We start from the raw sequence: 14,094 nt of genomic DNA, 5'->3' as shown, positions 1-14,094 counted from the left end.
ACGTCTGCTGAGCAGCTAAGCTGAGACTAGATGAGCTGAGAGTAGTTCGCCACCCTGCCCCTCCCTGGGACCTCCATCCAGGTAGAACTAGTTGTTCTAAAACTGCAGGACTACAAAGACATTTGGAGTCATTAAGACCTTGTGTCCTGATTTTAATGGAGTAGAACCAAAACCCAACCATCCCCTGCAAAGGATAGCAGTTTCTCTGTCTTTCGAGGTCAAGTCTGACCACCTGAAGGTCTCCGAGAGCCTTGGGCTGCTGCCTGGAGCCTCATGGGTAGAAACTGCTCTCAGGCCACTGGGGTCCCTGAGCCTCAGATGTGGGATGGGGCCCCAGAGCCCTCTGTCCACAGAAGTGCCGTGTGTAGTGAGTGTGCACGTGGGTCCTGCCATGGCTGACTTGTGTTTGGAGCATGTCACCTGCCCAATCAGGGACCCACCTCTACTAAATAAGCCAGCAGGTCTATCAGGTCTATCAACGCTAAGTCATATGTGACCAATCAGTAAGTGCCGTGTCCAAGGTCACATGGCTGCGTCCCGAGAGGGCCAAGGCTGACACCAGGTGCTCCTGATTTTACCCCAGCACCTGATAAGGAAGAGACAGGCCTGTTGACTGGGAAGCTGGCAGAGACTTTGTCCCGTGACCCCGCAGTGACTTCTCCAACTCCAGTCTGAACAAGCCCGACGTGCGCAGGGAGCAGAAGTGAGAGGAGGAAGGACTTGCGTCCGTGCTGGCGGCTGGAACCTTTTCCCAGAAGATGCTGCATGCCATAAGGAGCGCCGACGGGCTTCGGGGGGATTCACCATGGACAGGCGTAGGCATCGGTCAGAGCTGCACTGCTCCTGAGGACTGCTCTGACCTCGCTCCCGCCCCATCACGATGACTCCCCCACACCCACCGCCATGGGCTCCTTTGACTTCCATGATCCCAATGCTTGGGGCCCAGCCCCTGTGGCTCCCACAGGCCACACCCCACCGTGTTCTCCAACTGCATGTCCCCCACAGGGTCAATGGTCGGTCAAGGGATGGGCCCCTCGGACCTGGGAAGCAGGAGCCGGTGCCTGGAGACGAGCACCACCTTCAACAGAAAGAGCTCGGCACTTGGGAAGCCTCCATGATCTTTCCTCTTCCATTTTCTAAGCAACGATAAGCCAGGCTTCTGTCCTAACCCTGAGGCCACCCCGTCCTGGCAGCTCTCAGTGATCCATTACCACTCCTGCTCTGTCTCCCAGCACCCCCTCTCCCGGTCAACGAATATTTTTAGGACCCCCCTTCCACATCCCCCGCCCCCCGCCCCTGCTGGCCAGGCGCCTGACTCATGCTGCATTCCTGGGACACAGCGAAAGTAGAAGAGAGAGCCTCCAACCTCATGGACCTCAGTCCCGGCCAGAAGGAAAGCTGGGAGCCAGGGAACAAGCAGGCTGAGAGTCCACGCAGCATCGCGTGTGGCACAGACAGCGGCCACCACCATAGAAGTTTCCAGAAGGAAGGAGCCACTTTGGAAGAAAGTCTTAACAGAGGACTTCATGAAAGGGGTAAGACTGAGGCTAAGATAAGCACAATTCGCGGCAGGGCGCGGTGGCTCAAGCCTGTAATCCCAGCACTTTGGGAGGCCGAGGCGGGTGGATCATGAGGTCAAGAGATCGAGACCATCCTGGTCAACATGGTGAAACCCCGTCTCTACTAAAAATACAAAAAAAAAAAAAAAAAAAAAAAAAAATCAGCTGGGCATGGCGGTGGGTGCCTGCAATCCCAGCTACTCAGGAGGCTGAGGCAGGAGAATTGCCTGAACCCAGGAGGCGGAGGTTGCGGTGAGCCGAGATCGCGCCATTGCACTCCAGCCTGGGTAACAAGAGCAAAACTACGTCTCAAAAAAAAAAAAAAAGAAAAAGAAAAAGAAAAAAGAAAAGATAAGCACAGTTCCATGGAATCAGAGGCCCTGAGGGGTCCTTGCATTTTGTAAGGCCCTAGAGCATCCTCCTCCTCTGTTCCCTGGACACACTGCCAAGGCTCTGGAAGGCTCTAGAAGGCTCTGGAAGGCCATGGCAACTCGATCTTTCTTTTAAGCTGGGAACCAGGATTGGGCCCAGGCTTGGCTAAAGAGAAAGGCCAACAGGCTGTAGCACATGCCCAGCTAGTCTCAGCCAGGTGCTCCGGTGCTCAGCATCTGTGACCTAAAACAGCCTCAATGGCACCGCTGAGCAGAAGGCCCCGGGCTGCCCAGGGGGTAGAAGGCCAAGCTGTCGTTTAGCATCCACGAGGCTCCCCGATTTAATTGAAATCGACATAAACCACATTGACACACAAAACCATTTTTTTGCCTACAAACTGCCCATATAACAATGTCCCCAAGCAAGTCCTCCCTAAGACACATTGAACTCCTTGTCCTGAGCACGCCATGAAGGAGAAAAACACCTCTGCTCGCCCTTTGAAACGGATGCTCTTTTTCTACAGGTTCAAATTCCAGCTTTGCTTTGCCAGTGCTGGGACTTTGGGTAAGTCACTCAGCCTCTCTATGCCTCAGTTTCCTCATCTGTAAAGAGAGGGGTTAATATTAACTATACCCACCCACAGGGTTACTGTGAGGATTAAATCCGTACGGATGTAGGTGCAAGCACACACATATACACACGCACACATATGCACATCTGTAGGCTGAGTTTTACGGAGGCGAACAGGGCCTGGGAGCTGCTGGAGCAGGAATCTGGAAAGTCCTCCAGTGCCTTCTAGTACCGTGTGACTCCGGGGTGAGAGAAGCCCACCGAAGGATGTCACCCATGACCGCTGCTACTGGTGAGAGACACAGAGACTCTGAGCCTTAAGGCAAGGTAAGAAATGGCAGAAAGGAAATGACAGAATGTCCAGAAACAGACACCCGCAGCCTCCCCTGTGTGGGATGATCTGGCCAGGACTGCGACCAGAGCAGAACTGTCACCATCCCAGGAAGCCTCGAGCCTAGGAACAAGGTGGCTTCAGGAGGGCAGCAGGCCAGGGCGAAGGGTGGGGGTGACTTGCCTGTCTCCAAAGCCTCCTTTAATCAGCAGACTAACCGCCATATACCGTATCAGCGCTGCCTGGGAATAAACAGGAGCAAAAGGCAGACACAACCCTGAGGACGCTCCAAGCCCATCTTGGGACAAGGCTTGGAGCACGTGGGTGGCCCAGCTCCCAGAGCTCCCTCAGGGCTGGGCTGAGTAGCTGAGACTGTGAAGGGCCGAGGGCCGGGGGTAAGGGCACCAGGGAAGACCAGGAGGAAGGGTGAGCCGGCCCAGGCCCGGGCACCTGGGGCAGCTGACCCGTGAGAGTGGGGCTGCTTCTGCGGCAGCAGGTGGACAGCATCTTCCCAAGCTCCGACAGACGTGCTCAGTGCAGTGGCCTTGGCTGCGTGCAGCCAGGGACGGGGTACAGACCCACGTGGACGCCACCTGCGCCCTGGGTCAGGTGACAGGGACCCACCTCCACACCCCACGTCACACTCCCTTCTCCCCACAAACGGCTTCTGGGGAATGGGTGCCCAATGGACCCACAACACAGAATGTTCAGCCCTGGTTTAAAACAAAACGAGCAAGGAAACAACCTCCAGCGACTCATCAGCCTGGCAGGCTGAGTGGCCGCCAAGCCCAACCCGGCGCTATCACTGGAAAATCTCAGGCTCCTAGAATTCCTCCCAGCGACCTGGTTTTCAGACCCCACCCCACGTACCCTCCCTTCCCCTCCCCACCCCACCCAGAGCGGAAAACGCAAGCTGGGCTGCAGAACCTGCTCCGTGACCCCTGGCTTGTCACGGCGGCGGGGGCCAGGCGCGGCCCTGCTCCCCACGGCCGCCTGGGGACACTCCATGAAGCTCAGGAAGAACAGGAAAAATGTGTATCCAGCTCTGTTGGCTACCCGGATTTTGTATCAACATTTGTTTCCCCAAAATTGAAAAAACCCTAAAGCTAAAACTTCTTAAACGCTTTCATGATTTTAAAGCAAATCTCTCAGCACGTGTTAGACTCTTCTCTGCTGTTACGGGTTGAAGTGCTTGCAGCCGCAAGAAAGATACTGGAGTCCTCACCCAGAACCTCAGAATGTGGCCTTATTTGGAAACAGAGGCTGTCGAATTTGGCACCATTTGTGAGTGGTCACATGGGCCAGGCACCATGGTGGGTGCAGACCCCTCTCCCAAGTCAGTCCAGGGACAGGAAAGTAGACTCCAAGACGATGAGACCTCTGTCCCTCTCTGCCCAACCAGCCCCGGCCTCCTGGGCCGTCGGGGGCCTCATCTCTGATTGAAACGTCAAACTCCACATCAGAGGCTAGGGAGGGAGGTGGGAAGAGATGACACCCTCCTTCTGTTTCGGGAGCCTTTCGCAGCCCAATCCTAGGATCCTTTACCAGGGCTGGGCCCAGGGACATGGGGCCAGAGTCATTCCCGGTGGGCGAGGGCGGGAAAGGAGTGAAGTCCACCCCTGGCTAAATCATTCGTCTACCTGGAAAGAACATCAGAATCTCTGGGGTGTGTTTTCAAAAACTAGATCCCACTTAAGAACCACTGAATCAAAATTTCTGGGGCTGGGAACTGGGTGATTGAAATATTCTGCTGAGTGAGACCCACTGATATCACCCACCCACCTCGCTGTAAAGATGGGGAAACAGGCACAGAGAGAAAATGGGACCCGGGAGGCCCCCAGTGATTCCTGGTATAGCGCATGGAGGCAGAGCCCAGGGCGCCTCTGAGAAGGGAACTGCGAAGTCAGAAACCTGAGCTTTCCCTTTAAGAAGGAATCAGCTTTTGATTTAAAGTAAACTGAGAAGCAATCCCTTGGACTTCAGTGATTTGATGATTTGATGATTTGAGGGCGTGCTACAAATTGCCCGTGGTCCAGAATATTCATACTGTTCTATGACTTCGGAAGCTTCTTAGCTGGAAGCATTGTAACTGGTTCAGATCAGAGATCCCAATTCGGGCTACTTTTGCTCCCCGCGGCTTTTCCCCACTTCTTGTCATCCTGCCTGTCTCCTGACAGCCACATTCTAAGAAGATACATGTGAATGGCTTATGCTGCTTGTGTTCACATCAGGGTTTGTGGAAGACGGTGCAGATAATTGCCGGAACTCCTAAGACGTGGTGAATGGTATCGACTGACACTTTGAATCGTGATGAGACTGTGATGAGATCGTAGTGGCCTCTGCGTGGAGCCCCGCCCTCTAGGAGGGTTCTTACCCTCACTGCCCCACTACACTTGGCCATGTGCCTTGTGATTCCCAGAAGTGATGTGTGCCACTTCCCAGTGGATGCTTTCAGAGCTGTCCCGGGCCTGACGCCTCTCTCCCGCCCCTCTCACAGCAAGGACCCAGACAGGAAGCGCTCCTTCAGCCTGGGGTTCCCAAAATTCACAGGACACAAAACAGAGCCACAGCTGTCGGCGATGCTGCTACAACAGGAGTGAGAAAGGTCCTTCTGTCCTGGCTCACTGCTGAGGATGTGGGGCCACTCGCAACCTCAGGGTAACTCAGCCGACACTCCTGCGCTATCTTTCTCCTGCCTCCTTTTTCTCTTTCTTCTGAGTCTATTCCCTAATCCTAAACAAACTCCTTGTAATTTTTTTTTTTTTTTTTTTTTTTTTGAGACGGAGTTTCGCTCTCGTTACCCAGGCTGCGCTCCTTGTAATTTACAGTGCTTAAGAAGGTCATCTAGGCTGGGTGTGGTGACTCACGCCTGTAATCCCAGAACTTTGGGAGGTCAAGGCAGGCGGATCACTTGAGGTCAGGAGTTCGAGACCAGCCTGGCCAACATGCTGAAACCCCATCTCTACCAAAAACACAAAAAATTAGCCGGGTGTGGTGGGGGGCACCTGTAATCTAAGCTACTCAGGAGGCTGAGGCAGGAGAATCACTTAAACCCAGGAGGTGGAGGTTGCAGTGAGCCGAGATTGCACCACTGCACCCCAACCTGGGCAACAGAGCCAGATTCTGTCTCAAAAAAAAAAAAAAAAGCATCTACTTGGCTTCCTTGCCCTGGCATTGCTATTTGAATCAAATTTGAATTAAAAGAGACTTTGAGAGTAGAGTCCTGAACGCAAATAGGACATGATGCTTTGTTTTTCTTTATCATATTAACTTTATTCTCTGATTATGAAGACTGTGAATATATGATTTGTACCCGCAACAATATCTTAAAACAATGTGAGGTCGGCAGTGTTTTTGTATAATAAATACTCCCATCCCTGACATAGAGCCGGATGCCCCACGCACGCTTCCTCTGGCCTGGATTCATGTGCACTGGCCGTTCCGTGTGCAGCGGGCACCCTGGGTGACAGGGGAACCAGAGGAAGCAGAAAGTCTCTGCCCTCCAAGGGACTCCCGGCACAGTAGGAAGAATATATCTGAGGTCTGTTTTTTCCCTTTTGGGTTAGAACAGTGGACTTCCCACCCTGTTTGTCTCTGGGTCACTCCTCAGGGCCCCTCGTCTTTCATGTCCCACCCTCGGAGCTGGGCATTTGTTCAGCAACTCCTTCCCCAGCACAAATGCATCGAGTGCAGCGTTCCAGACGCCACAGCAGAAAGTCGTGTCGCTCATAGCCAGGTCAGGCTTCCCAGCCCAGCCCTGGGCTCCTCCACTCCCTTTCCTGGCCCCCATTGCCTCCAAACAAAAATCAGCCAGCAAGCAACCAGTAGGTTCTTGGCCAGCAGTCAGGGTGACCAACTAGTCTTGGTTTTTCCAGGACTGTGGGGGTTTAAAACAGAAAGTCCCACATCCTAAGAAGCCCCTCCGTGCCAGAGAACTGGAGCAGCTGGTCACCCTCACAGACAGAGTAGCTTTCCCAGTTGGTGTGCACAGCTGTGGACCTATCACTGCCCTGCCCTGAACACCCCACCCGACCATTCCCTCTTTCTCTGTCTCTCCTGACTTCCCGTTCCATAGGTGTATATTTTTTTGAGACAGAGTCTCTCTCTGTCGCCCAGGCTGGAATGCAGTGGTGTGATCTTGGCTCACTGCAACCTCTACCTCCTGGGTTGAAGCGATTCTCCTGCCTCAGCCTCCCTAATAGCTAGAACGACAGGCACCCACCAGTACCCCTGGCTAACTTTTTTTGTATTTTTAATAGAGATGGGGTTTCACCGTGTTGGCCAGGCTGCTCTCAAACTCCTGACCTAGGTTATCCACCCGCCTCGGCCTCCCAAAGTGCTGGGATTACAGGTGTGAGCCATGGAGCCTGGCTCAGTTCCATTAATTTCACCCATTTCCTCTTTCCTTTTCCAACTCTTCATAAGGAGGAAATTCCCTCTCACCTTTCCTTCCTCTCTCTTTCCTTTATGGGTGAAAATGTACCCTAATCATTGAATAGAAGAGAGCTAGGGATCTGTATGTTTATCAAAAGAAAGTAATGACCAAATGAAAATAAATGTTCTAAAGGGAAATTAAACATAAATATTACAGGTGACATACCCTCAAATATGTGGAACCCTCTTGCAACATTCTCCATTTCTTTTTTTCCTTCCACTGATCAAACCTGCTTTTCACAAAATACCACTTTTGAGTTCAATAAAACACCATTGCAATTCCACTTTCTCTCCTGCTTCCTAACTGCTGCATTCACCTGTTCTTCCACCCAACAGAACGTGTTTCTGTGCTGCACACATGCATCGCAGCAGAGACCGCTCAGGAAGGGCTGTGTGGAAAACAAGCATCCACCCCTCCATAGCCCAGGTGGGGGGAAGACTAAAGATGGGGAGGGCTGGAACCCGAGAACACGGCCATGCCGGAGGGAGCACTACAGAGAAGTCAAATATTTGGCTCCAGACATCCTGCAGACCACTGGCTCTCAAGCTCAGACGCACACGGAAATCATCTACAGAGTTCAAAACAACCAGCACAAAAACCCCAGTGCCTGGTCTCAGAGTTTCTCATTTAATCCATCTGGGGTCCTGTGGGAACTGGGATTTTTATTTATTTTTATTTTATTAATTTATTTTTGAGACAGGGTCTCACTTTGTTGCCCAGGCTGGAGTGCAATGGTGCGATCTCAACTCACTGCAACCTCTGCCTCCTGGGTTCAAGCGATTCTCCCGCTCCAGCTTCCTGAGTAGCCAGGATTACAGGTCCCTGCCGGCACACCTGGCTAATTTTTGTATTTTTGGTAGAAACAGGGTTTCACCATGTTGGCCAGGCTGATCTTGAACTCCTGATCTCAAGTGATCTGCCCACCCTGGCCTCTCAAAGTGCTGGGATTACAGGCGTGAGCCACCACACCTGGCCAGAACTGGGGTTTTTAAATGCCCCTTGGGTGATTCTAATGTACAGCCAAAATACGTAGGTGGACCTAGAGAGAGGAAAACTCGATGAGCTGCAGGAGCTCATTCTACATAAGGAGAAAATAGGCTTTTACCAGGAAAAGGTACTGGGCAGAAGCACAGCTTCTCCAATCACATATTCCAATAGGAATTTCTTCAGGTGGCCTTAGGCAATACAAAAACAAAACTGCCTTGCTGTGGCCTCTCCTGGCATGGCTTCCAGTGCCAGAGCCTACGTGCCTCCAAGGCCAGCCCGGGAGGACCCCATGGCCTCTATCTTGGTGCTGCTCTTCCTGAGACTGTAGCAGTGGACACAGGGACTTCCCTGGGTTCCAGCTTCGCAGCAGATGCCATGGGCTCTCCATCATGATGCTTCCTCTCCCTTCATATCCAGGCCACGAAAACTCCCAGGGTTTTCCAGCAGCCAGGATGACACGTCCTGCCACCACATCCGGCTAATTTTTTGTATTTTTAGTAGAGACAGGGTTTCACTGTGTTGGCCAGACTGATCTCAAACTCCTGACCTCAAGGGATCTGCCCACCTTGGCCTCCCAAAGTGCTGGGATTATAGGCACAAGCCACCGTGCCCAGCTGGAACTGGGTTATCCAGGTCAACATGAGCCTGGGGTGTGATCTCACCTCGGAACAAGGTAGGAATTCCAAGTGGATGCAGGTGCGCTGGGCCACCCGTTCCCTCAACAAGCACACAGCAAGCACCTGCTCCCCAGGGGAGCCCCGACCCCAGGCTGGCCCTGGAACCAGTGCAACTTCTTGTCGTGGGGTCTCCACGCTTTTCTCAGAAAGAGCTACATCTCCTTCCCACGGAGGCCAGAGTGAGGAACCCGTCAGAGTGGCATTCTGGGGGTTATGTGAGAGTCCTGTGATGGATATCAGATCTAGCCCAACGAGGGGTGAGGGCAGGACCCTCCCTGAATTCAGGTCTATGTCAGATTCATCTCTGCACACTTCCTGATGAACACTGCATGTTCAGCAAACATTTGTTGAAAGAGAGCATGAATAGTTTAATGCATGAAGAAAAAGAATGACGCTAAAAGCCATCTCGCAGCAGTGACACTGCTCTGAAGGCTAGCAGGCAAACTTAGAAAGGAAGGCAGCTTTGCAGTCTGAGAAGCCCACAAGCTGACCATGGCTTTGCCTCATCTCTCCTCCCTTCCTTTGAAGGGTCTTTGACTCACCACAGTATCAATATAGAACAGCCAATACTTGGGTCTGGCATGGTGGCTCATGCCTGCAATTCTCAGTACTTTGGGAGGCCAAGGTGGGAGGACTGCTCAAGCTCAGGAGTTTGAGGCCAGCCTGGACAACACAGCGAGACCCTGTCTTTACAAAAAAAACAAAAAGAAAAAAACCAAAACTTTAAAAGTTAGTGGGGCATGATGGTTACTCAGGAGGCTGAGGTGGAAGGATTACTTAAGCTCAGGAGTTCGAGGCTACACACCACTGTGATCACACCACTGCCCTCCAGCCTGGGCCACAAAGAGAGACCCTGTCTCTAAAAAGCAACAGAACAATAAAAAACAACTGCTGATACTTGTGTTTATTTGATGTGTTCTCAATGTGTTAGCAGGATTCTTAAACGGGATACCAAAAGCACAGGTAACAAAAGAAAAAGTAAAAGCAACTGGACTTAATCCAAGTAAAACCTTTTGTGCTTCAAAGGGTACCATCAAGAAGATGAAAAGACAACCCAAAGAACAAAAGAAAATATTTTCAAATCATATTGATAGGGACTTGAATTCACCATACATAAAGAACCGTTCATCTCAATAGTAAAAAGACAACCTGATTTAAAAACAGGAAAAGGATCATCTGAAAGGCATTTCTCCAAGAAAGATTCACAAGTGACCGATACACATATGAAGATAAGCTCAACATGAATTATCAGGGAAATGAAAATCAAAACCACAGCAAGACACCACTTCATACCATTAGGACAGCTAGAACGTAAGAGAGACAATTACAAATGTTGGCAAGGATACCAAGAAACTGCAGTCCTCATATTGGTGGGAATTGCTGGTGGGAATGTGAAACAGTGCAGCCAGTTTGGAAAACTGCCTGGCAGTGCCTCAAAAGTTAAACAAAGGCACGGTATGACCCAGCAACTCCACTCCTAGGTACATTCTCAAGAGAAATCGAAACATATTTCCATTCAGAAATCTGTACACAGATGTTTATAGCAGCATTATTTGTAATAGCCAAAAACTAGAAACAACCCAAATTTCCTTTAACTGATGAGTGGATAAACAGAACATGGTATATTCATACAATGGAATATTACCCAGCCCATAAAAAGGAAGGCAGGACTGATGCATAGTACAAGATGGATGAACCTTAAAAACAGTTCGTTACGTGATAGAAGCCATAAAAGACTGCATATTATATGGTCCTCCTTCTACAAAAGTCCAGAACAGGGAGATCTATGCAGTCAGACAATTGATAAGTGGTTGCCTAGGGCTGCAAAGATGGAGGAACAGGGAATAATTAACAGGAAAGGGTACGAAGGGTACGGAGTTTCTTTTTTTTTTTTTGAGACGGAGTCTTGCTCTGTTGCCCAGGCTGGAGGGCAGTGGTATTATCTCGACTCACTGCAGCCTCCGCCTCACAGTTCAAGCGATTCTCCTGCCTCAGCCTTCTGAGTAGCTGGGACTACAGGTGCCCCCCACCACGCCTGGGTAATTTTTTGTAGTTTTAGTAGAGACAGGGTTTCATTGTGTTAGCCAGATGGTCTCGATCTCAACCTCATGATCCACCGTCCCCAGCCTCCCAAAGTGCTGGGATCACAGGCTTGAGCCACCGCACCCAGCCCAGGAGTTTCTTTGTGAGTGATGAAAATAAAATACCACTCTGTGGTGATGGTCGTACGTATCTATGAATAGACTAAAACCCACTGAATTGTATTCTTTAAGTAGGTGAATTGTTGCTGTGTGAATTATGTCTCAATACAGCTGCTGAAAGAGGGACAGAGGCACACCAAGGCCAGCAAACTACATCAACGACACTGAGACCCAATTTCTCACCTATAACACTGGTAGAAATGAAAAAGCATGAGGACACGTTCTGTTAGCGAGGATACCAGCAGACAGCTCCTTCAGGGGGTGCCCCCTCCACCCTGCCCAGGGCCTGAGTCGTGGAGGAGACCCCAGGGCTGCAGAGAGGGAAGGCCCCGTGGTCAGTACCAGGGGCTGTGAAAGCCGCCAGACCCTCAAGGGGCGCCTGGGGTGTGATCTTCCCTTAGGGCGGCTCAGCCTGGAAACTGGTGGTGCTGAGACACTTGGAGGGTGAGGGACGAGGATGAAGGAATGGACTCTTGGCGTAAGTGAAGGGCTGGCCAGAGAAGTGGCCCTGGAGTCACTGGGACTAGAAAGTGCGACAAGACCCCCAGTCCCAGGAGGCCGTGTGGGGGTGGGAGGAGGAGGAAAGCCCAAACCCATCGGGAAAGGATGCTTCAGCCAGCTTCACTGTCTCCAGGAAGGCGGTGGCCTGGCCTCTGGGTCATCATGCAGAAGCCAGGAGTGCTGGGTGCCGGCACAACCAGGGGAGGGAAGAGCCCCTGCAGAGGGCAGCCTGTCACTGAGTCCCCTCCAGGGCCACGCACTCCTTCCTGGGGACTCTGCAGTGGGCGAGGGCATGAGAGGACGGGGTTGTGGCGGGGAGGAGGGGGGGGAAGCAGGCAGGAGAGTCCTGGAGGGGATGGTGGCCCCGTGTACAGAGCTCCCAGAGTTCCTAGGGAGACCCAGGAGGCCATCTGACAAGGAGCCTGCCTCGATTGGTCATTAGTGATGTCAGCTGGTGTGGGGCCGGGACAGACCTACACTTCCGCCTTAGAGAATCCAAGGTCATGGAGGATTTCATTGTACGCGGAGAAATTGGACGGAATGCCTTCTGTTCAAGCATCTAAAACGTTGAGGACTGTTCCACCTGATTTTTTTTAAACCATGCCCATGAGGGACACCTGAGGTCGATGACAGACGTTCAGTGGCTTTCCATTTGCCATTTTCAGGCCTGAAACCCTGCCCCTGGCCCAGCCCGAGAGGCCCCATCTGTCCTCAGGCTGACCGGGAGCCACCCTTCCTGCCACCCGTGCAAGAACCCTACCCGTGCTGTGTGGGCCAGGGAAAGGCCAGCTGGCCCAGGGTGCACCTCTCTCCTCTCCAGGGCGGTCTGAGGTTCAGGGAGCAGGTAGAGAAGAGGGAAACCAGGGAGAGAAGTGAACCCAGCCGGGTCTTACAGGCTGCACCTGGCGTGCGACAGCATCTCACGCTCCTTTGAGGTAACACACGGAGCTGGAAGGGCAGGGCAATGGACACTCTGAGCCTTGAAAGGCCCCTACAGTGTGACCTGAGAAGATCTTTCAGAGAAGCTTCCAGAAATCCATGAGTGCCTCCCCGGCCCTCCCACAGTGGGACCCATCAGGGGCAGAGAAGGGCCCCAGGGTCGGGGGAGAGGAACCAGGCCCTGACCTGAGGCCTCCCGCGGCAGTGGGCAACGGAGGCTGTTCTGGAACTCTCTCTGGCCAAACTTCACTCTTTGATGCTGCTTAGGATGAGAGTGGGGGCGGGGGGGGGGCGAGGGTTGTGATGAGAGGGAGGAGCGTGGTCCCTTCTTTCACTATTTATTCTACACGTGCTGTGCTCTCACCTGGAGTGACTGAGTCATCCAATGTCACTAAAAATCCTTTCCTCTAGGTGAAGGAGTTTTCCTCACTCAATTCTCCCAAGACGTACGTGTTCCATTAAGAGGGTTTCTGGTCGTCACACCTTAGTTAGTGAGTTGACGGCTGTGGTCAGCGGCGTTCTGGGTCAATCCTTACAGCAGGGTTAGGCAAACGCGTGCCCTCGTTTCGCTGATGTGGCGGGAAAACTTGTTGTGATAGTAATTTGTATTTTGCCCCCCGAATGCCCTGCCCCTCCTCCAAGCTGGTCTCCGGCCCTGGCCTTGCCCCCTGTGTGCCCGACAGGTGTCCCGGGCAGGAGCACGTCCCGGGCAGGTGCTGTGTCCCGGGCAGGTGCTGAGGCGGGCAGAGGACACTTCCCCAGAACCGAGACGGGAGAGAGGGGCCAGATCTCGGAGTGGGGGGCTGCTGCGCCCACCGGAACAAACCCACACTGGGGCCTCCACTCAGCAAAGAATCGCAAGCTCAGGCCTGGCCGGCCGCACAGAACCTCCCGGATGGAGAGATCTCAGGGGTCTGGACTAGCAGGGTATGGGGGCCACCCGATGGCTGGAACCCAGACTTCTCCGGACCTGGGGCAAGGGGACGGAGGCCCCTCCCAGAATGCTGGAAACGGACTTTTCCCTCAACCCAATAGGGTGGACGTTAGCCGTTAGTGACCGATTCGAGGGAGGAAGGGAGGAGGGAAGGAGGGGGCGGGGGATAAATCCGCTGTTTCTTGCCCCACTCAGTCGGCGGACACCAGCCTACACCAAGGAGACCCGCTTCTTGCGCGTGAACAGAAGCTCTGATCTCCCGGCGGTGCTCTCGGTGCCTTCCCCGGCGTCCGGCAGACCCTCCATAGGCTCCTGCCCGCCGAGGGAGGCATGAAGCGGGGGGGGGGGGGTGGGGGGGGGGCGGTCGGAGTCACGTGTGTGGGAAAGGGAGGAGGCTCGGGGCGGCTGAGGACGCCCTCAGATGCTCCCTGCTTCCCTTGGGGCTGGTCTGCCGGGTCCTGAGGCATCTCTGGGGGGCTCCCAGCACAGCCCACCCTGGGTCCCTTCCACAGCGTGAGCCCCCCGTGCCTGCGAGGGAACTCAGGCTCCACGCCCACTCCTGAGGGGGGGGGGCTCCCAGGTACTCTC

At 53.1% G+C, this 14,094-nt stretch overlaps 1 protein-coding gene across 4 annotated transcripts in view; it reads right to left on the bottom strand.

Annotated features, from left to right (window-relative positions):
• Positions 1-14,094, bottom strand: part of PRKAG2 (protein kinase AMP-activated non-catalytic subunit gamma 2) — a 328,214-nt gene that overhangs the window by 271,173 nt on the left and 42,947 nt on the right. The window lies entirely within an intron of this gene.

The sequence above is a fragment of the Saimiri boliviensis genome, chromosome 10 (assembly GCF_048565385.1).
Source record: "Saimiri boliviensis isolate mSaiBol1 chromosome 10, mSaiBol1.pri, whole genome shotgun sequence".
Classification (NCBI taxonomy): Eukaryota; Metazoa; Chordata; class Mammalia; order Primates; family Cebidae; genus Saimiri; species Saimiri boliviensis.
The sequence above is the reverse complement of the archived record's forward strand: the minus strand, read 5'-3'. Positions and strand labels throughout refer to the sequence as shown.